This window comes from Perca fluviatilis, chromosome 17 (genome assembly GCF_010015445.1).
Source record: "Perca fluviatilis chromosome 17, GENO_Pfluv_1.0, whole genome shotgun sequence".
In the NCBI taxonomy this organism is placed as follows: Eukaryota; Metazoa; Chordata; class Actinopteri; order Perciformes; family Percidae; genus Perca; species Perca fluviatilis.
This window is the reverse complement of record NC_053128.1, coordinates 32,844,601-32,866,467: the sequence shown is the minus strand read 5'-3', so window position 1 is coordinate 32,866,467 and position 21,867 is coordinate 32,844,601. Positions and strand designations below refer to the sequence as shown.

The 21,867-nt window shown below is 39.6% G+C and overlaps 1 protein-coding gene across 2 annotated transcripts in view; it reads left to right on the top strand.

Moving 5' to 3' along the window:
• The first annotated feature begins 14,542 nt into the window (after nt 1–14,542).
• The window catches only part of LOC120545725 (RNA-binding protein 33-like), a 61,231-nt gene continuing 53,906 nt past the window's right edge, over nt 14,543–21,867 (top strand). The window contains exons 1-3 of one of the 2 annotated variants that reach the window (XR_005636729.1): nt 14,543–14,603; nt 14,871–14,936; nt 16,360–17,284. The gene's annotated coding sequence lies outside the window, so the exon portion shown is untranslated. Of the gene's footprint in view, nt 14,604–14,870; nt 14,937–16,359; nt 17,285–21,867 lie in introns of those variants that run through there. The other variant, XM_039780282.1, reaches the window with a different exon arrangement.

Below are 21,867 nucleotides of genomic sequence, written 5' to 3'. Positions count from 1 at the left end.
TGTACTTCCCCAGCATGTTGGTTACACCCATCTGCAAACTGTAGCTCTGAAGGGGAGGGAACAAGGAAATATGTACACAGAGAGGAGCTGGCTGTGTTTGAGAGCAGGAAGAGGAGGGAGGGGTTATCAAGCTTTGTTCATTCCTGGAAGAGGAGCGCCTTGAGAGAGATACTGGCTGTGTTGCAATGCCCATACTACCATGAGTATGACAGGGAAAGATTTAATATGTTCCAATACATAGTATATCAAAAGCACTATGCGAAAAATGTGTCCTGATGCACCCGGTTGCATTTTGCAGTATACAAGCCAGCGTGCTTCTCTGACCCACAATCCTCTGTGCAGCATATCTGAACAAGAGGCTCAAAGTTCAAGCTGCGATGTTATCACAGAGTTTTATGTCCCGACTGTCTGCAGACTGTACTGCAGACAACAGTACGTACTTTGTAAGAGCAGCTGTAGTTTGTACTAAAGTAAAAAGAAAAAGTATGAGCTAAGGAACGCAGCAACACTTGTTACTACAACAGAGCTGATTTCTCATTTAAAAACTCTGCTGACTTCAGCAGAAACTAAATCCTAGTTCACACAATCCTAGGTAAGAAAAACAGCTCAAACAAAGCAGTCAAGTTTAAGTTCCCATGGCATGAAAATGTCACTTTATAAGGTTTTTTAACATTAATATGCATTCCCCAGCCTGCCCAATGGTCCCCCAGTGGCTAGAAATGGTGATAGGGGTAAACCGAGCCCTGGGTATCCTGCTCTGCCTTTGAGAAAATGAAAGCTCAGATGGGCCGATCTGGAATCTTCTCCTTATGACGTTGTGACGGGTCGCATGGCTGCCGTCACGGTAGCGATGCGTTACCTATTTTATTTCTCAAAAACTGAGTGTAAAGGTTGCCTGTGTATGTTTGTTTAGCGTGTCACTATGTTCTGTTACTTATCACACTGTTTTCAAATTATCTGTTAAACTAGCCATTCATCAAATTCCCCACAGTAATCCTGTAGCTTTCTTGTGCACATATTTATCATCCAATACTGTAGTGATTTATATGAAATAGCTACAACCATCAATACATAATTCCATTATTGTTTAAAACCATATTTTACTTAATTTACTTCACAAACATGACCAGTTATAATAACCAGGCAACACATATGTCTTTGTTAACTACCAGTCTGTTTATTGAGTTTAAAAGGTGGGTAACATATTATCTTAGTCTGTTCTCTTTGTGTATAAAGGAAAGTTCGCTGCGATCAAGCCCATTGTGGGACTGGCTCTAGTGGCTGTAATTCTACACCAAGGCTCAATTTCAGGAAAGAGACTTCAGATACATTATTAGGGGACCACTAAGGTCTATATAAAAGAGACTTCAGATACAGTATTAGGGGACCACTAAGGTCTATATAAAAGAGACTTCAGATACAGTATTAGGGGACCACTAAGGCCTATATAAAAGAGACTTCAGATACAGTATTAGGGGACCACTAAGGTCTATATAAAAGAGACTTCAGATACATTATTAGGGGACCACTAAGGTCTATATAAAAGAGACTTCAGATACAGTATTAGGGGACCACTAAGGTCTATATAAAAGAGACTTCAGATACATTATTAGGGGACCACCAAGGTCTATATAAAAGAGACTTCAGATACAGTATTAATCTTATAAAGACTTCAGATACAGTATATAGCATATAAAAGCTAAGACTTCAGATACAGTATTAGGGGACCACTAAGGTCTATATAAAAGAGACTTCAGATACAGTATTAGGGGACCACTAAGGTCTATATAAAAGAGACTTCAGATACAGTATTAGGGGACCACTGAGGCCTATATAAAAGAAAAAAGGCCATGAAGACTGATGGCGCAGATTACAAAATGAAGAAAGAGCGTAAATAGCGAGGGGCTAAGAGAAGAGACAGGCTGGAGAAAACGACAGAAAGTGTCCAAAGTTTGGAATCAGTTCAAACGTAATTAAAACGAAAACTTTGTACAGTGTGTACTACTGCAAAATGGAACTAGCTTATCAATGCTTCAGCATATCAACAGAAAACATGGAGTCTAACTTAATCCTCCATTCCACCAAGCAGACCCGACAAAATTAAATCACAAAGTCGTATGGACGATGAAACTACACCAAACACAACAACTACCTAAAACAAAGACAAGAGAATATGTAGTGGTGAGCACAATCTGATCTAAAGCGCTGACTTGTTGACTATCCCTTCGGAAAAACAGCTGATTGTTGCGCACCATGTTCTCTCACTCTCTCTCTCCACGGAGAAACAGCTGATCAATGATCTAATAGCATAAGTGTAACAGAGCTGTGTAGCATTGTAATCATAGACATTATATAAAATGGACCACCAGACCCCGTGTCTCTGTACGAGACCAGTGAAGGATATCAGAAGTCTCTTTCCCGGTGCTGGCTGAGCGTTACTGAGCAGCCTCCAACTGAGCTTGAAGACGTAGATGTGACGTGAGCAACGTGTCTGAAAGTGTGAAGTCTTCTGGTAGCTGTGCCGAGAGAAATCTCAATCATTCCCAATCTTACAGAGACGGAGAGCGTAGGTATATGTAAGGAGATAACATAGGCACAGGCTAATTACTGATCACTAACATGCTAGTTAACATTAGTAATTACTGATCCTAACATGCTAGTTAACATTAGTAATTAAACTTAAACAGCTAATGTAAGTCGAAACTGCCTGCGAGGTCTCCTGTACTATACGGTAATTCCTCCACTGTGGGACAGTAAGTCTCGTGGTTATGACCCAATCGTTAGCCTATTGTTATAAAAGCGTCTGCTACGGAGCCATAATGTGAGGTACAAGGTAATGGAGCCTTTTATACATTGTCGTGTTTCTTTAGAAATAAACAATGGACAAATAGTCTTTAAACACTTCAGATGTAAAGTTATTCTCTGTCAAAGTGACATCAGAATGAATGGCAGTCAATGGGATGCTAATGGGGGGGTGAGTGCTTGGTAGCATCAAAATGGGGCCATAGGAGCTACGTGTTGTGAGGAGAGGCTTAGCCCCTTGATTGTAATCAAATATATAAATGAAAATAGGTTGAGTATAATATTAACATATAAGCCTATATACAAATCAGTCTCACATTGAAACTTGTAGTTCTAAAAGTTGAGTTGCACAACTTAAGGTCATGTTTATGTATGTTTAATGTAGCCTTTGCCTTGGTTTGAGGTTGTTATTGCATTTCAGAAAATGTTTTCTTTAAAAACAATGTAATATGTACGGAGCCCCAGACATGACATGTGGGAAAAATAAATAAATTGTGGCCACAATATAGGTATAATGTGCGCACGAAATACTAATTTGTTTCCACAACATACTAATTCGTGGCCACGAAATAGTATTTCGTGCGCACATTATACCATATTGTGGCCACGAAATAGATATAACGTGCGCACGAAATACTAATTTGTGGCCACGAAATATTATTTCGTGCGCACATTATACCATATTGTGGCCACGAAATAGGTATAACGTGCGCACGAAATACTAATTTGTGGCCACGGAATACTATTGTGTGCGTATGTTTTAATATCATGCCCATGAATTACCTGTACACCGCTAGAAGCAGGAAGATTTACACGTGCGTAAGGTGAGTGTCTTTTCTTATTCTGTTATCATCAATATGTTGTTGCACAGCATTTAATCATGCGGTTATTTATATTTTATATTTTGTTTCAACGGGCAGCCTTAATGCCTAATGACGTCTCGCTGCACTTACCAACTTTATCCCGTTACTAGCTTAAATGTTTTTATTAGTATGGGGCCGTAAAGCCTTGCTTGTTCGTGTCTAGGAGCTGCAACACACTACGGAGTGTGCTGAATTGTTTAAATAATAAACTTTGAAATAGTTTGAATTGTTTAATGTGTCACATTACTGTAGCCAGTGTTGTGCCTGAACGCGTTCATTGAATGATAGTTCATGAACTCGTTCATATTTTGGGCGAACGTGAACTGAACGTACTACTGCCTGATGAACGTTACTGTGAACTTGTTCATTCTGGTGTCTGTGAACGCCACGCTCTCTCAGTTTAACTTCGTCCAATAGATTTCTATAGAGCTTTCCAGGAGAAGACCCGGCTAAAACACACCGTAAACAGGCCTTCATATGTAGCGGAAAAAACACCCAATCTGGCAACACCATATGTCAATGGGCAACACCAGCCACCAGCGTCGCACCGCCGCATGCGTCATCAAAACAAAAAGCAGCGTGGAGGCGACGAAGCAGCAAGGAGGCTTCGTATGATCATTCAAATGAGTTTTATGACAAGGTCAGTGAGGATGGAAACATCTGACATTTCTGTGCAAACTTTGCCCGCCGGCTTTCAAAAAGAAAATCCGCACTTCAGTCCCATCCACAGCAAACCTGAAACGGCGCATTGAACTGATTGGATATGAAGGTGAAATCTGACGCATATTTTCAGTGTTAAAACTGATCAAATAATTGCTGTCTGTGGTAGGCTAATAATTTTGAAAAAGAATAACTCGCAGCAACATATGGAAAAAAAGAACTATGAACTAGTTGAAGTTTGAACTATGAACTGAACTAGTTTATTTTAAAATGTGTGAACTGAACTTTGAACTAGTTCATGTAGAAAGTGAACTTTCCCAACACTGACTGTAGCAGGAATAATGTTAATGAAGCCTGGCAGGGCAAACCTATTATATATATTATATATATATATATATTATATATGGAGTAGGAGAAGCAAATCTCCCAAAAAGAATAAATAAAATGACTAAAAAAAGATAGGCTATGGAGGGATACTGAGTGGTTTCTGTTATACCTCGTTTATAAGTTTGCGTTATGCTCTCAAAGATTGAACAACATATTTGTCCAAAACTTTGTTTGAATTTTCAGGGTATTATGAAGATATTTTTCCAATTAGTAGTGCTATTAGTCAGACTAGTGTGACTCTAATAAGTACAGTATATGATACTATTATTTTTATTTCCTGTGGTTTACAGGTGAAAGCATGGATGCCTCGGCCGCGAGAATTTTTGAAGGAGCCCAAATTGAAGAGGATGTGATTCAGAAACTTCAAGATGAAAATGTAAGCCACTAGTTGCTGTGTATGCTTTTGTCAAGTATGTATGTTAAGAACATGCACACCAGAACAGGCATACTGAATGTGCAATGCAAATTGGGGCGCGCATTCAGTTTTTAAAACATTCATTTGACAGCAAAAGTGTACACACTCTAAGAAATGTTACATGTTTTATGTAATGAAATCAAATACAAGAAAAAATATTAATAACATACCCCCTTTACTGAAGCTATATCCTACATTCCTTAAATATACATTGACATTATATTCTAAGATGTATGGCATTCATTCCTTTATTGATTTAGAGTATCTTATATTTTTTCAGATTGATGAAACTGTCATTCCACTAATGACAGACAGTGACCTGGCCAAGTACATCCCTAAAGCTGGGGATAGAGTCTCCACTGTGGCCTTTTGCAGACAAGCAGCACTAACACAACAAGCACCATCCAGGAAAGAAACCATCCTATCAAGGCTACGTCAAAGACTCTCCGGAACTGAGGGGACACCTAGAGCTCCACAAAACAAATCATGTAAGTGGGCAGGAAATGCAAATGCCAAACGGAAAGTGAGGCAGGTTGAGGTTGGCTGGATGGATTTCGATGTGAAAGAGCAAAGGTACAAACAGGTGAAGTCTGTAAGCGGTGGAGGAACCAGGCATCTCTCTGTTGACAAAGATGAAACAGTAGCAGATATCAAAGTTATGGCTGAAAATCTTTCTTTTTTCCCCAATGGCCTTTCCAAAAAAAAAATCTTTCCCACTATTCAACTCATATTGAGAGCTCCCAGATACATGTTAAGATGTCCAATAGAGTAGAAGAGTTGTATAACCAAAGCAAGGTCAAAATTCTCAGACTTTATTTGTGCACCAAAAAGAAAACAGGACCGCAGCCCGCAGTAGGAGAGGAGGATGATCTCTCAGTAACCCAGCCCCCATTGATAGATCTCACTGAACATGAACAGAAACAGGCTGTTGAAGATCTGTTGGTGGAAAACAGAAATTCAGAGTCCCCAAATGTCAATGAAACTAATTATGGAGCTTCCTCAAGTGAAGACTTGGAACTGAATGACATATTACCGGGATGGTCTGCTAACTCTGGGTTCTGAGGCAGTTATTATCATTAAGTGGGGATGACAGGTTGGATGTAACTGTGGATGAACCAAACCTTGAAACACCACACAAAGAGGATGATGTACCTTATCAAACAGTGGATGAGTTACTGTCTGATCCAGTGCTTGGCGGGGAGACCAATGTTCCAGCCCAAGCACTTCCTGAACCACAACCTTCTCCTGTAACGCTGATTGTAAGAAGAGGTCACTGTCTCAGTGACTTGATCAGTGCCTTCAAGGACCCAAACATTCTTACAACCGAGGTCAACATCAAAATGCGTTTACCAAATGGAGAGCTTGAACAGGGTGAAGGAATTGGTGTTTTGCGAGATTGCCTGACAGAATTTTGGATGGATTTCTATGACAGCTGCACACTGGGGGTTGAGGTTAAAGTTCCCTTCATCAGACATGACTTTCAGTGTGAAGAATGGCAGGCTGTAGCTAGAGTGTTTGTACTAGGGTGGAAACAAGCTGGTTACTTCCCAGTGAAACTTGCAGTACCATTTCTGGAAGAGGTATTGTATAGCTCGGCAATCAGTAGTTTCAAGGATTCCCTTTTGCTGTACGTATCACAAGAGGAAAGAGCTGTACTTTTGAAGGCTTTGGAGGACTTTCATTCAGTGGATACAGATGAACTTCTCGATGTACTCGATGCATATGAATGCAAGCAAGTCCCTAACAAGGACACACTGCTCCCTGTTTTAGCACAGATAGGTCACAAAGTAATCATCCAGGCCCCAATGTATGTCATTAAGTGTTGGCGTCCTGTTGTGGGCTCTATAGCCAGTTTACTGCCACCAGAGGGTCTGCATCATTACATTGCACAAAAAAAACCAACTGCAAAAACAGTGAAGCAGCTTCTAAAATTCCCAGAGGAGATGACAACAGCCCAATCAACAGTTTCTCAGTATCTGAAAAGGTACATCGGGGAAATTGATCGCAACACTCTTCAGCTCTTCCTTCGGTTCTGTACAGGATCCGATCTCCTGGATAAGGCCATACTGATTGAGTTCATGGAAACCACCGATTTCCTCCGCAGACCACAGTCCCACACATGTGGATGTGTATTAAAGCTGCCGACTGGTTACCACAGCTACCCAGATTTCCGTAGTGAATTTAACAATATTCTCACAAGCTCAATGTGGGTAATGGATGTGGTGTAGGTAATAATACCAACAATAACACAACGGATGTGACAGCTCCTTGCTGGACTGGATGGTGCTGTTATTTTAGCTCTGTAGTTCTGTGAGCCTCTTATGTGGGGCATTTTATTTCATCTGCTCTGAAAGTAGTTGCTGTGTTCTTTCACATTCAAATGGTTAAAGGGATAGTTTATAGTTCTAGTCAGTGTTTACCTGCAGTAGACAGTGCTCAGCACTCTGTTTGTAGATGCAGAGCATAGTGCAGGAACAGAAAACATATTTAAGCCACCTAAAAGAACCACCACTTTTAAAAAATCATCTGAACGCTATGTTTGAAATATTTTCAGCTTCACCTGGTCATAAAACAAATGTTTCTTTTAACAGTAAAGCTCCTGTATTGTGTAGGTTCATTTGTACCTGCTGCATACTATTCCTCCAGTTAGACTTAAACATATGTTTAAGTCTAGGTAAAGCCCTGACAATATTCCAAGTAAAGTGTACAGTTAAACTGTTTTGGAAGTGGGACTTCTTTTAGGTGGCCAAAATAATGTTTTTGTTGCTGTGTTACTGCCTCTGTTGTTAGCAGTGTATCACTCTGCTTTTAAAAACTGGGAGCTTACTGACCACTGTCTACTGCAGGTAATATAGTGATAATGTACCTCATACTACCTCACTTAAAAAAACAAATTATCCCATTTGTGTTGTTACAATGTTGTTTGTAGCAACCCCATCAGAAACAAGAATGTGAGCCTTGACTGATCGTTTTAAGGTCTTTAAAACTGAGTGAGTTGTTTACACAAGTTGTTTACACTTTATTTCAAGTAACATTATTTTGTAACTATGAACCTGGCTAACAGGAGGCTTGGAACACAGTTCCTATCCTGTTATTATTCGTGTTAGTGTACATACAAAATACATGTGTTGCTTTCAGTTATAGTGTATTTTAAAAAAGGTCAATATACTTTTCAAGTTTGTACAAAAGTTTGATGTCATCTCTGTTACATTCTATACATCTGCACGCTTTTCTTACAACATTGTTTTATACATGCTGTGATTTGTTAGAGGACACAATTTATCCACCGTGGGATTGTTTTGGTTTAATTATTCAGTTTTATTCTTGTCCACCATTATTTAAACATTAGTCTTGCATTGCCAGACCTATTTCCCCGCCAGCGCAGAAAGAACATCATAATGCATGTACATAGGTCTTCTTGTTTAATTGATCATAACAATATATTTGTGTTGTCATTACCAGTCTGTGGGGTTGCTGTCCAGGGTGCTACTGTCCTTGTTAGAGATGAATACATTTTTTTCTGTTAGCATTTGCAGACAGTTTTAATCACACACTAGCTGATGCCGGTAAGAAGTCTGTTTATGTTGATTTTTTTTTACTTAACTCTAAAGCAGAATACCAAAACACATAACAAACATAGCTTTAAATGATATGAACATAAGTATTGTAGCAGTTGTAGTGTTTACAGTTTGACAAGATAATACCAATATGGATCAGCATGAAGGATTATAATTCTAGCTAACAATAGCTATCAGGATGAGTTCAACTATTGACAGATTGCTAAAACAGTATGGTATAAGGTCTTTTCTGATTATTTTGTTTCCAACAAAGGCACAAGAAAAACAAGATATTTCCGTTTATCTAAACTGCCAGCTCAAATAACTGTGGATGAATCGAGTCCCTCAGCTGAACATATAAATCAAGTGACTGGGACATGGTAGATGGGTACTCCAAGCCTGATTCCTCCATTGTTGTTGTGCACAAATCAAACACGTCCGCATCACATGGGACTGAACTTAAAAATGTGCAGCTGTCTTTACATGTGGTCAAATCTTCAGTAAGTGGAACAAGAAAATCTTCTGTCCCCCAAAGGTGAGGGGCCATGTACATGACATCAGGTATCCCACTGGGCACGTTAGTGTTCTTGGAGGGCCGTATACGGTGAGCATTCCAAACATCCCGTATATCATTTAATACCTCCTGTTGAAGAAACAATAACGATTAGGGGATTAGTAGGCCTACAAATTAGTACGCAATTCAAACATGGATTAAGTGAAATGCCCACAAAGCAGGGCTCCTGCCTTATATTGAGTAAGAAAAAATATAGTTTTTGTAAGCAAATCGTATTGTTAGCCTATATGTCTTCTTTCACAACAGTCTAAGAACCAGTAGGCCTACATCACAGATAAACATAAACGCAACTGGCCTACATTTCTAAGCTTACATGAAGGTAATGCAAGTTGACGGCAGAGGTTCTGATGCTTACTGTCATAATATATTTACCTGAATGACTGGCATGAAGCAGTACTGTGTTAAAGCTTTGTCCAGAAAATCCCCAGAGAAAAAACCCTCATCCTTCAGTTCTCCTAGAAGCGTGATCCATTGTTCAATTCCTTCTTTTCTCATCACTCCCCACCAGCTCTCAATTCTCTGGTTTGCTGTACTTGGCCCTGTGATGTAACTTCTCTCCGCTGCTCTGTCATCTACATCATCTCTCCGTAGATACCGCTGAATGTCTCTAACCACCACGCGTTCTCTGTTCCCAAGTCTGTTCATACGAGGCCTTGGGCACCCCCCACAGCGCTCCACTGCTTCCACAAAGTAGCCCCCAATAACTTCCCGGTCGCTGTTCGTTGAAGTGGCCCGCGCCAAATTATATTGCGCGAGAAGCCATCGATGCAGCCATTAATGCATATTCCGTATGGCTTCAATTTGTCGTATGAGTCTATGTGCCACACAAAGTTAGGTCCTTGAGCAAAATACTGCCTCCTTCTGAGACGTCTGGTCTGGCGAGCTTGGGAGCCGATGGGGTCCAGTAGAGAGAGGAGGATCCTGACGTCTTCTTTTCTTATAGAGATGCCTTGTTGTATACACTTTGTATACATCCACCGGTAACCGTGATCCTTTCCAGGGCCTTTCAGTTGGTCAACAATGAAATCTATACCGGCTTCCAAGTCGTACCTTCGCCGGTAAAGCATCCGGGCTTTCAATATTCTGTTTAAATGCCTCAAAGAATCTGTAATAACGATTCCTTGCAATACCAGGCTTTTTAGAATGTCTTTGTCTTTATCCAGCTGGTCTGGAACCATACTTAATCCATACAATCTCTCCCCCCCCCCCTTCCATACAAGTGCCTTGGTTTATGAGTAATAATATCTACATGTTACAGTCTTCTTTTTGTCTTTCTCTTTGTTATTTGTTGGATGGTGTTTAAATGCCTTATGATGTGATTTCTGCTGCAACCTAATTTCCCCACGGGGACAATAAATTATTTCAAACTTCAAACTTTGTAACTCATTCCCAGCCTAAAATACAATTCAATCAAATCATCTCTGTCCATGACTGCATGTTTAGCTTGCTCTGTATAGCCTATGCCCCACACAGGTATAGCAGAACATGCCGCATTATAGTTAGGCCACGTCATTATCCCTAAAATTGTATTTTGTGGCCACAAATTAGTATTTCGTGGCCACAAATTAGTATATTGTGGCCACAAATTAGTATTTCGTGCCCACAAATTAGTATTTCGTGGCCACAAATTAGCATTTCGTGCCCACAAATTAGCATTTCGTGCCCACAAATTAGCATTTCGTGGCCACAAATTAGCATTTCGTGGCCACAAATTAGTATATTGTGGCCACAAATTTGTATTTCGTGGCCACAAATTAGTATTTCGTGCCCACAAATTAGTATTTCGTGGACACAAATTAGCATTTCGTGCCCACAAATTAGTATATTGTGGCCACAAATTATTTTATTTTTTTCAGATGTCATGTCTGGGGCTCCGTAAATATGGCAGTTGACTGCACTAAATATGTTTAGTTTTTGAGAGATGATATTGTAAGCAATGTATTGTTGATGATTGAAGGATGGAATAATCGGTACAATACTTGATTACTAAAATAATCGATAGCTGCAGCCCTAGAACTTACACATTTACTCTTGCAGCAATTTTTCTCCCACGCAAATTCTCTCTCTTTTACAGCAGCCGCTGTGTTGCTTTTTTAACGAAATACATGTTCAAACTCACTGTATGTGCGCATGATTTCCGCCGACCAGTTTGTTTGTGGTTGTTGCCATGGTGAATCGTAGTATCATGGCTCCATTCATGCTGCCTTTTTATAGTGGTGGTGCACGTGCTTAATTATGAGTGAACCTACTCCAAGTTGATTGAACCAACTCTAATCAGTTGTTCTGGAAGTGAAAACTCAAGGACATCAGGGTTAGACTCAGAATCTGTTAAACCTCCTTCCTGAAACTGGCCCCAGGTCTACTGTTTCCTACTATCCTCACCTCTGCTCCTCAGCAATACAAGACAGAAGAGTGATCTCATTTTCTACCATACGTATTTAAAAATTACATTACAGTATAGTATCTCATTCCACTCTTAATGTGCAAATTACTAGCCAACAGCAGCAATTAGAATAGACTGGGAATATCTTTAAGAAGTAGAATCTTACTCTCAAAAGCTGATGGCATATCCAGACTTACTTATGGTGCTCTCTCTTTAGCTGTAGTAGATAGTAGTGTATCCAAACAATTTTATTCAATGTTGTTTAACTTTATATGGAAAAACAGAATACACTATATTAAAAAATATGTTATAATGAACTCTAATCAATGGGGGGTGGAGGGGGGAGTCTGAACTTTTAGACTTCACCACATTAAATAACACTTTCAAAATAAACTGGATAGATAGAAACTTTAAAAACTGGTTTAACAATAACATTACACTTGTTAGACAATTTTTTTATCCGAATGGTAAACTATACGAATACTCAGATTTCCTAAGAAAATATCAAATTCCTAGCCTGGTTGACACCAGACCCTTCTCAGTTGTAATTGAGAAGGGTCTGGGAAAGGTTAATTGACAGTTCATTTCCAAAGGGGCTTCACCAATGGACACCACTCAAATGCCTCTGGGCGCATTGGATAGTCCTTCAACCAATCAGACCAACGATCCGGGTGACGCTGCACTTCGGTAGCCGTTATGATGAATGTAAACAAAAAGCTGCTCGCCGTCGCTGCAATATCACCGTCGCGTAAAGCCCGCCTCAACGGTTGTGATTGGTGTAAAGCCCGCCTCACCGGTTGTGATTGGTGCCTCGATTTTGGGGACATTGGAAATGGGTTTCAATGGGCTCTTCTCCAGACTGACTTGCAGAGCAAATCTCAAATTTGCCGAAAGTTTGTCAGGGTTTACCTAGGCTATCAAATTCCAGTAACAGTCAAGGATTATGCTATTATTTTTGATGCAATTCCCACTGGGATTATAATATTGTTAAAGGGTAATACTCCCCCACAACCACTAATCTAATCTCATCTAATCAAATTAACTGATACTTCTGTGGCTGGTTTGTGCTTCTCAACAAAAAATCGCAGCATTAATAGGAAAATGAGAGCTTTATTCCAGTCTGACATTGTTACTATTCCCTATGTTATTCCAGACTGGAATGGTATTGTAGAGAATATTCCTTGGAAGAAAGTGTGGTCCTTACCTTTCAAATACCTTGTTACTAATAAAGTGAGAGATGTTTTGTTTAAACTAATACACAGGTTTTACCCAGCAAAATTCTTCCTTAAAAGATACAAACAGGATATTGATTCTAAATGCTCGTTTTGTAATAGCACTGAGGAAAACGTGTCACATCTTTTTTGGAACTGTCCCCATACAGTTAAATTCTGGTCCGAGTTCCTAAAATTCATTCACTCAGTATTAAGCCCAGATGTTTTCTTTGGTATGTTTGACTTTGAAGCTGAATATGAAGGTAAACACTTTATTATAAATCTTTTATTTCTATATGCTAAATACCACATCCATAGAAACAAATTCAATGGTTCTAAACCATTCTTTTCTGGTTTTATGACTGAGTTTAGAAATTACATTGATTCAATTAAGTACTCAAACACTAAGGCCGGAAGAACTCTGGATCTATATGAGTTGTGTGTGACTTCAAAGGTTTATTAATAAGGTTTTATTATTATATATTTATTTATTTCTCTGCCTACCAGCTTGTCCACTTAGGCCTATTGTGACTGTGGCTGTACCCCTGTATGCTGTATATCTGATGTAATGTAGTATGTCATTTGTTGTATGTATTTTGTATTGTATTTGTCTGTAATGTTCTGTATGTTTAATTAAAAAAATATATAATAATAATAATAATAAAAAATAGAATAGACTGGGAAAACCTTACTTGAATTATGTTAAACAAGTTAAACAGTCCGTGGGTTCGGGTGACTGCACAGATAACAACAAGAATATAACGTCTAACAAAGAGAGCCACATACCTGCAGAAGACAATATCACATGAATGGCTTCTGGTCTACTGTCTCCTACTGTCCGCTCCTCTGCTCCTAAACATGAAATAACAGAGTTTACACTCTCAACATGGACTGGAGAGCCTCCTCCGTTATTTACATTACACAGGAACAGCAAGAAAACGGCGCGAAAAGGAAAAGAGGTCAACAAAGCAGCGTTACAACTTATATTTAACTGTAAAAACGGCACAACACAGCTGTGTGAGTAATCATTAATTTGTTTTTATTGTATGTATCTGAGATGTTGTAATTTGGTGTTGTGTTTTTGGACGTGTGTGTTTGTTTGAAGTATGGTTGTGTATCAGAGTTAAAAATGCACTTTATCAATTCTAACTTTCAATTTTATTTTATTTTAATCATCATTCAATGATTTGTTGGGTATTTGTGAATGTTATCTCATTGAGTTTCATTTTTTTATCATATTGCTATTGTTTCCTGCGGAGATGTTGCCGCACTCCGCCTCTATTGTCCCTCCTAAACATATTCAGGAAATTGCGAGATTTGTAATGTGCCAGAAACAGTGGAACATGTCTTTATGATATGTAGGAAAATAGAGGGCAGTGGGGTTTTATCCTTAGAGATCTTTTGTCTAAGGCTCCGATCATAGAGTAATAAAGTATATGCTTGAATTTTTAAAGAACACTGGACTCGTTGACAGAATATAGTGTTTTTTTGTTTTTGTTTTTTTTTTAGCTTGCAGGCTATTCTCAAGGATGTAAGCCATAGTGATGATCATGCACAATTTATCTGGAGGGTGGCGGTAGTGCGCTAAGTTAGTCCGCATCCGCCGTTAAACAATCAACGGAAGAAGAAGAAGAAGAAGAAGAAGAAGAAGAAGAAGAAGAAGAAGAAGAAGAAGAAGAAGAAGAAGAAGATTGTTCCTCCTGAGTTGCCGTAGCTTCGGTGTCCTCACAATACCGTCTTGTGATGCTGAGGTAGGTCGCGTTTAAAATGCTGCTGCCCTATTTTGTTGTTTTCTTTGAAAGTTGTGTTGTGACCCTTCAATATATATTGTCTCAAAGTTAATCCGATATTAACTAGCTGTGTTGTGCCTTTTTTACGGTTAAATATAAATCGTAACGCTGCTTTGTTGACCTCTTTTCCTTTTCGCGCCGTTTTCTTGCTGTTCCTGTGTAATGTAAATAACGGAGGAGGCTCTCCAGTCCATGTTGAGAGTGTAAACTCTGTTATTTCATGTTTAGGAGCAGAGGAGCGGACAGTAGGAGACAGTAGACCAGAAGCCATTCATGTGATATTGTCTTCTGCAGGTATGTGGAGCTCTTTGTTAGACGTTATATTCTTGTTAAAATTAAATTTTATTATTAAATTAAAATTATCACTGTTTTCGGTATTATCGCGGTATTTTTTAAAAGTGTGTTCAATATGTTCAGAAAGCACTGATAGGCCTACACAAGCTGAAATAGTTTAAACAAGTGTACCAGTGTTTATTATATCACAAAAATATAGGCAATGGGCTTGTAAAAACTATTGAAAACAGGCTACTGAAACACTGGCCCGCTGTAGGGGGTCCGGTAAGAACTTGAAACAGAGATGTCTGACTCTGAGATCCAGGAAGATTTATTTACAACTCCAACACAAAGTTAACTGAAGTTGTATTTGACATTACATGTGAAGTTGGATGTGGTTCTGAAATATAAGCAAATAATAATGCACATTAATCAGCACCAGCATATAACAAGAAACAATACTAAGAATTACATTCATTTCTCTGTAATAATTAACATAAATATAACATATTTCTCAGTAACACAAACTGAGAATAAGCCACATCTATTACAGCACACACATCCATAACGGAGCAAACAGTGTAATACACCTTTAATAGCTAAGCACGTGGCTCCACAGGCTAGTCCGTTTGCTGGTGATTGCATGTTGCTTGCAAAATGCCCTAAAACAACCTGAATATCAACACGTGGCTGCACAAGTAATATTAAACAATCTGCGCATCTATCAGCTATTCAATAAGAAACACAGCATCAGCAATATTATCAAGGTGATATCTCTCTCGCTCTCTCTCCAAATAAATGTACCATCGTAACACGGCCTAAACTTATCCACATCGTAGCAGAACACTTATTGAAATATGAATAAACTTAGTTTTAACGTCTACACAGATAACGAGGCAGTAAAACCCACGACAGTTTAGCAAGCTACAGAATAGGTTTAACTTAACTACCATCTAGTACACACATTACTTCAACAAGTCCGAAAACTGGGAAGGAAGTAGTCCGAAAAAAGTCCGTTTACAGCTGCTACATTCTGTCCCTTCTCCTGTCTGAACGCGAGTGATTGGCAGCAGATCAAAGCGCTATGGCCTTTTTTTTTATACAAGGCTGATAAACGTCCTGAGCGCTGTTTCCTTCTTTCCGCCATGATTTCAATTAGGCAATGGTTATGGTTTAGGTGCAAAATTAGGAGGAGGAGAGGAGGAGTTGATGTAGCAGTCGCATACAAGAATATCAGCAGAGCAGGGGGGTCGGATGAATTTAGATTTGGACAAAATGACAAATCTTGGGCGTTATATTGTAAAAACAGTTATACATTTTGGTCCAACGATGTCCATACTCCCGTGTCAGGTCCTGAGTCCTCCAGAGTAGGAGTGTACCTGGATCACAGTGCAGGTATTCTGTCCTTCTACAGCGTCTCTGAAACCATGACTCTCCTCCACAGAGTCCAGACCACATTCACTCAGCCGCTCTATGCTGGACTTGCGCTTGTTGGTTATACTGGAGTCTCTGCTGAGTTGTGTAAACTGAAATAGACAGAAGTCATTTAAGGGTTAAATTGTGTTTTAACTCTTCGACTTATTTAGTCTCTATGTTTGCTGCTGAGAGCTTATTGTTGTGACATATTATGTTCGCAATGGTTTTTGTCAGTGTTTTCAACGTGTTTCACGTGTTTACACATTTTTCTTGCTTTTTGTTATTTTTTTTGCTTTTATCAACTTTTTTTACCCTTTTTTTGCTTTTCTAAACGTTTTTGTAAATTAATTAGACGTTTTTTTTTGCTTGTATTGATGTTTTAGTTTGAGAAAAATATTTGGGGAGCCCCAGAAGCTCTCAATGTGCTCATTTGAGATCTGTTATTTTACCTGTAGAGGGAAGTCCATATACGGTTGGACAGGTGTGTCTGCAGGTTCACAGCTGTGCTGGGAGGGTTTGACCTACAGAGACAGAGTTACACGTAACGGACACACGTCTGTCAGAGACACATGTAATGGACACAAAATGTCATCAAAAAAAATTACAAAAAGTATAACAAAAGGGAAATTCTTTCAAAAAACAATGTCTAAAACCCAACATGAATGGTTTAAAAATGCTACAATAAAGTTTTCAACAAGAATATAGTCTGTTAGTTGTAGCCCTGCACCCAACTATGTATGCATTTAAATTCCATTAAAGTGCCCAATCACTTGTGTTTTTGGCCTACAAAGTCGCCTTCCAGGCAGCTGACACTAACCCTAACCCTAAACATACCCATTTCCGCACTACCTGGATGGCGACTTTGGGGACAAAAAACACCAAACACTTGTTTACAGCTGCTCATTCAAACTGTTGTTAAAACTACAAGAGGGGAAACCCTGACACCTGGTGGACAGATGGTGTGTGTGTGTGTGTGTCTGTATATGTGTCTTTTTTTTATTTACTGAAAAACTAAAATTACTTTGTAATATCACAATTACTAAATGAAAAGTTTGAGAATAAAAACTCATTGTGTGTGTGTGTGTTTGCAGTCTAACAATGTGCCGGTGGTGCAGCACCCTCACATGACCCAGCTCCACCCGCTGCTGTCCTACAGCCCGGAGGCCTTCTCCCCTCAGAGGGCCTCGCTAAGGCTGAGCAATTTTATCGATTCTGCGATATAAATCGATATTTTTCCCCCCAAGAAAGTATTGATTTTTATGCCGCGAGTATCGATATATAAGTCAATATATAAGTTCAAATCCCCCGTGTTTACCCACGTTCACGTTGCAGGAAGAGCGATTTGGTCAGCCAGCCGCTAGTGTCGCTGTAGAGCAGCCAATGTCAACTGGCGGCCCGCTGCCAAAGCGTTTAGTCTGGCCTGCAGAATAATCATGAATTCACAAAATGTAAAGAGGAAAAAATGCGTTCTGTTATTTATCATTTCAAGCATTTAGAGCAAAAACCCAGCCCCCTGTATTTACATCTCTATTCACATGCCGGGATTCTGTAGCCTACAGCGATGCCCGAGCTCCCCACACACGGCTGAGCCGAGATGTGTGTGCGTTAAAACACACACACAGCTGAGCGGAGGTGTGTGTGTGTGTGTGTGTGTGTGTGTGTGTGTGTGTGTGTGTGTGTGTGTGTGTGTGTGTGTGTGTGTGTGTGTGTGTGTGTGTGTGTGTGTGTGTGTGTGTGTGTGTGTGTGTGTGTGTGTGTGTGTGTGTGTGTGTGTGTGTGTGTGTGTGTGTGTGTGTGTGTGTGTGTTGTGTGTGTTGTGTGTGTGTTGTGTGTGTGTGTGTGGTGTGTGTGTTGTGTGTGTGTTGTGTGTGTGTTGTGTGTGTGTTGTGTGTTGTGTGTGTGTTGTGTGTGGTGTGTGTGTGTTAGTTAAAGGTTAAAACACGCAGCACCTGACTGGGAACGATACAGAGTTACCAACGGCCGCTGGGGCAGATGAACTCACGCTGGTCTCTTTTCTGTAAATAGGCTACAATTAAACCTTCGTGAGTAGAAAGTCAATACTTATCAATGCACTCACCTGTGTAGACCGGCATAAACATGTAGAAAGCGATATTTCAATCTGCTCAGTCCATCGCGCTGTTTAACCCAAACACAGCTCTACTCTGCAAATAGCGAATTTTTACAAACAAGCTAAAACAAAAGCTGTCGGTTTGTAGTCTAACTGTTTATCTTAGGTTGCCGGGAATCTGGAAATTTTGACAAATTCTTGTAAACCTCACTGCTGGCTGAACAAACCAAACTCTCCGCTAGAGCGGACAATCTGGAGCTACTTAATATGCACGTGAATGACGCGATCGTTATGTTCGAGTGATGATGATGATTATGATGGTTGTATTATTTTGCAACATCGTTTCATTGCAAATGAGGCATACATGACGAGTGCATAGCCTGCTTATCAGTCCATTCATCATTAAAGCTGGGCTTTTGGCTTTTCCACGTCAACTTTTTGCTTCAGCCTCTTTGACAGTGACATGTTTACCTGACAACAGCCTTTCTTTCTGCAAGCATTTTCCACCAATCAGGACGCTGCATACTACAACAATGTTTCCATAATCACAGACTTTAACCATCACTCCTCAGTGAACTGCCTCCTAGTCTGAGATCTTTTTCTAGTTAAAGAGCCAGTTATCATTATGGAGTTTCCATGCTTTTTAGGAGTTTGCTCACACTAATACATGTTAAAAAAAAAAGTAGCATTAATTAAGTAAGAAAGTGAAAATTTCAAACAAGAATAGGCGTATTAGGTATAAATTCATTTTATTTTCTTTATTTGAAAGTCCGGCCGCCAGAGTGCTTAGAAAAATTCTGAAAAAAATGTAGTTGATGATCCCTGCTGTAGACTCTCTGTCAAGTCAGAGACATATATTGTGTAATTGATGTTTTCAGTTCAATTAATTAAATCCAAGTAAATGGAACACTCACAAGATGTCACCAAAATCACTCGGTCCCGTTTAAATCTTTCAGAAAATGATGTAAGTGTATCAAGATATATCGAATCGTATCGTTGGCTGAATATCGGGATATATATCGTATCGTGAGCTGAATATCGTGTATCGTATCGTGAGATTAGTGTATCGCTACAGCCCTAGGCCTCGCCGGGCTTCTCTCCGGACGCAGGTCAGTCTCTCCTCTCCTCCAGAGACCTCCGTAAACACACCACATCCACACGGCTACGCTTGGCTTCAAAAAACACATCGCTTTGCCTACATTTTACTATTTAACCCTCATGCCCTCTTCGGTCATTTTTGTACATTTTTCTCAAGTTTTTTTTTTCATTTCGTGATCATTTTTGCTGTGTTACTTCTTATGGCATGAAATTTTGTAGGAATCCTTCTTTTCAGTCAAATTTTTTAAATCCAGTGTTTTTTACTCTTACATGTCTTTTATACTTAAATGATTCATTTTGTACCCTCTGGACACCTTCGAGGCAAAAATGTCCACGCACACAAAAACTGTTATTAAATCATCATATATCAATATTTTTTTCTGCTTTTTTTTCATGAATCACTTAAACAACTTCTTACCTAATCAAAACCACCAAACATTCAATCATTTTCAGGATTTTAACCCTTTAAATGCCAGTTTATGTATTTGAAGTATGTCATTTTTATTAAAAAAAACACAAAAAATGATTTTTTTTCCCATATAATGAATAATATGTAGATGTGGCTTTGGTGGTGATTAGAGGCTTGGATATGTCAAAGATAAGCAACAAAACTTATTTGATTGCATTAGTATTTTTTATGTAATTCCAGATAACTCCCTCTGGACACCTTCGAGGCAAAATGGCCCCATTGACTTCCATTATAACCACATGTTTTGATCTCACTGCCTTTACAGTATAAAACCATGCATTCTGTAATGTCAGCATTTCATTTGGAAGAAAACTAGTCATATTTGACATTTTTACAGTATTTCACCAGATTCAACCATTTTGCCCTTGTAGGCCGATGCATGAAATTATAGTTATATTATGGAGCTGTGTGTGTGTGTGTGTGTGTGTGTGTGTGTGTGTGTGTGTGTGTGTGTGTGTGTGTGTGTGTGTGTGTGTGTGTGTGTGTGTGTGTGTGTGTGTGTGTGTGTGTGTATATTTGTGTGTGTATATTTGTGTGTGTATATGTATATTTGTGTGTGTGTATATGTATATTTGTGGGTGTGTGGGTTGTGTGTGTGTGTGCATGCATGTATGTATGCATGTCTGTGTGTGAGAGAGAGTTTGTGTAAATCTGTAAACAAACAATGATAATTTTAGTGGTGAAAAAGCACCTTACTTTAGCCAGTTATATTATGGAGCCGTGTGTGTGTGTGTGTGTGTGTGTGTGTGTGTGTGTGTGTGTGTGTGTGGGTGTGTGTGTGTGTGTGTTTTTGTATGTGTGTGTGTGTGTGTGTGTGTGTGTGTGTGTGTGTGTGTGTGTGTGTGTGTGTGTGTGTGTGTGTAAATCCGTGTGGTGAAAAAAGGGCTTCTTTGAAGGATGCATTTCATGTGTCTTTGAAGACGGTGCTTGACTAAAAACATTGTCTCCTGCATTTGTTGTAAAACAAAACAACTATTAGTGTGTTCATGCACCTGGCTCTAGAGAAGGAGAAAGACCTGGAGCAAAGAGAAGGAGCCTTTATCTTCCAGCCAACTGCAGGACTCATCTGAAGATGACACAAGTTTCTGGAGTCTGACAAAATGGTCACTGGTGTCCTCCAACTCTGTGAGTGCCTCTAACCCTTCCTCTGAAAGTGGAGAGGACACTGAAGATCCTGTCCATCCTAACATTGAATGGACAGTGAAGAATTGGCAAGTCTGGTCTCCATCTAATACTGAGACGCTGCGCAACATTCAAGCACCGACCGGCATGATGTCAGAGCCCACGAGATATGCCATATCAAGAATCCATGATGTGGCATCCTCTTTCCACCTTTTCTTCACTCTTGACTTGATCCAGCTGATTCAGGAAATGACAAACCTACACGGGAGGTGTTAAATCTCAGGATGGAGTGATGTGGATGCTCAAGAGATTTTAACATACATGGGACTTCACACTTGGCTGGTGTGTACCGGTCCAAAGGGGAATCCACCCGGAGCCTGTGGGATGTCCATAGTGGCAGACCAGTCTTCAGGGCCACCATGTCCCACAAACCATTTGAAATGATAAGTGCCAGTTTACAGCACATGCAGGAGACAATGTTTTTATTCAAGCACGTCTTCAAAGACACATGAAATGCATCCTTCAAAAGATGCCTTTTTTCAGCCCTAAAATGATCATTGCTTGCTTACAGGTTTACGCAAACTCTCACACACACACATACACATACACATACACACACATACACACACACACACACACACACACACACACACACAAACACACAAACACACACACACAGCTCCATAATATAACTATAATTTCATGCATCGGCCTACAAGGGCAAAATGGTTGAATCTGGTGAAATACTGTAAAAATGTCAAATATGACTAGTTTTCTTC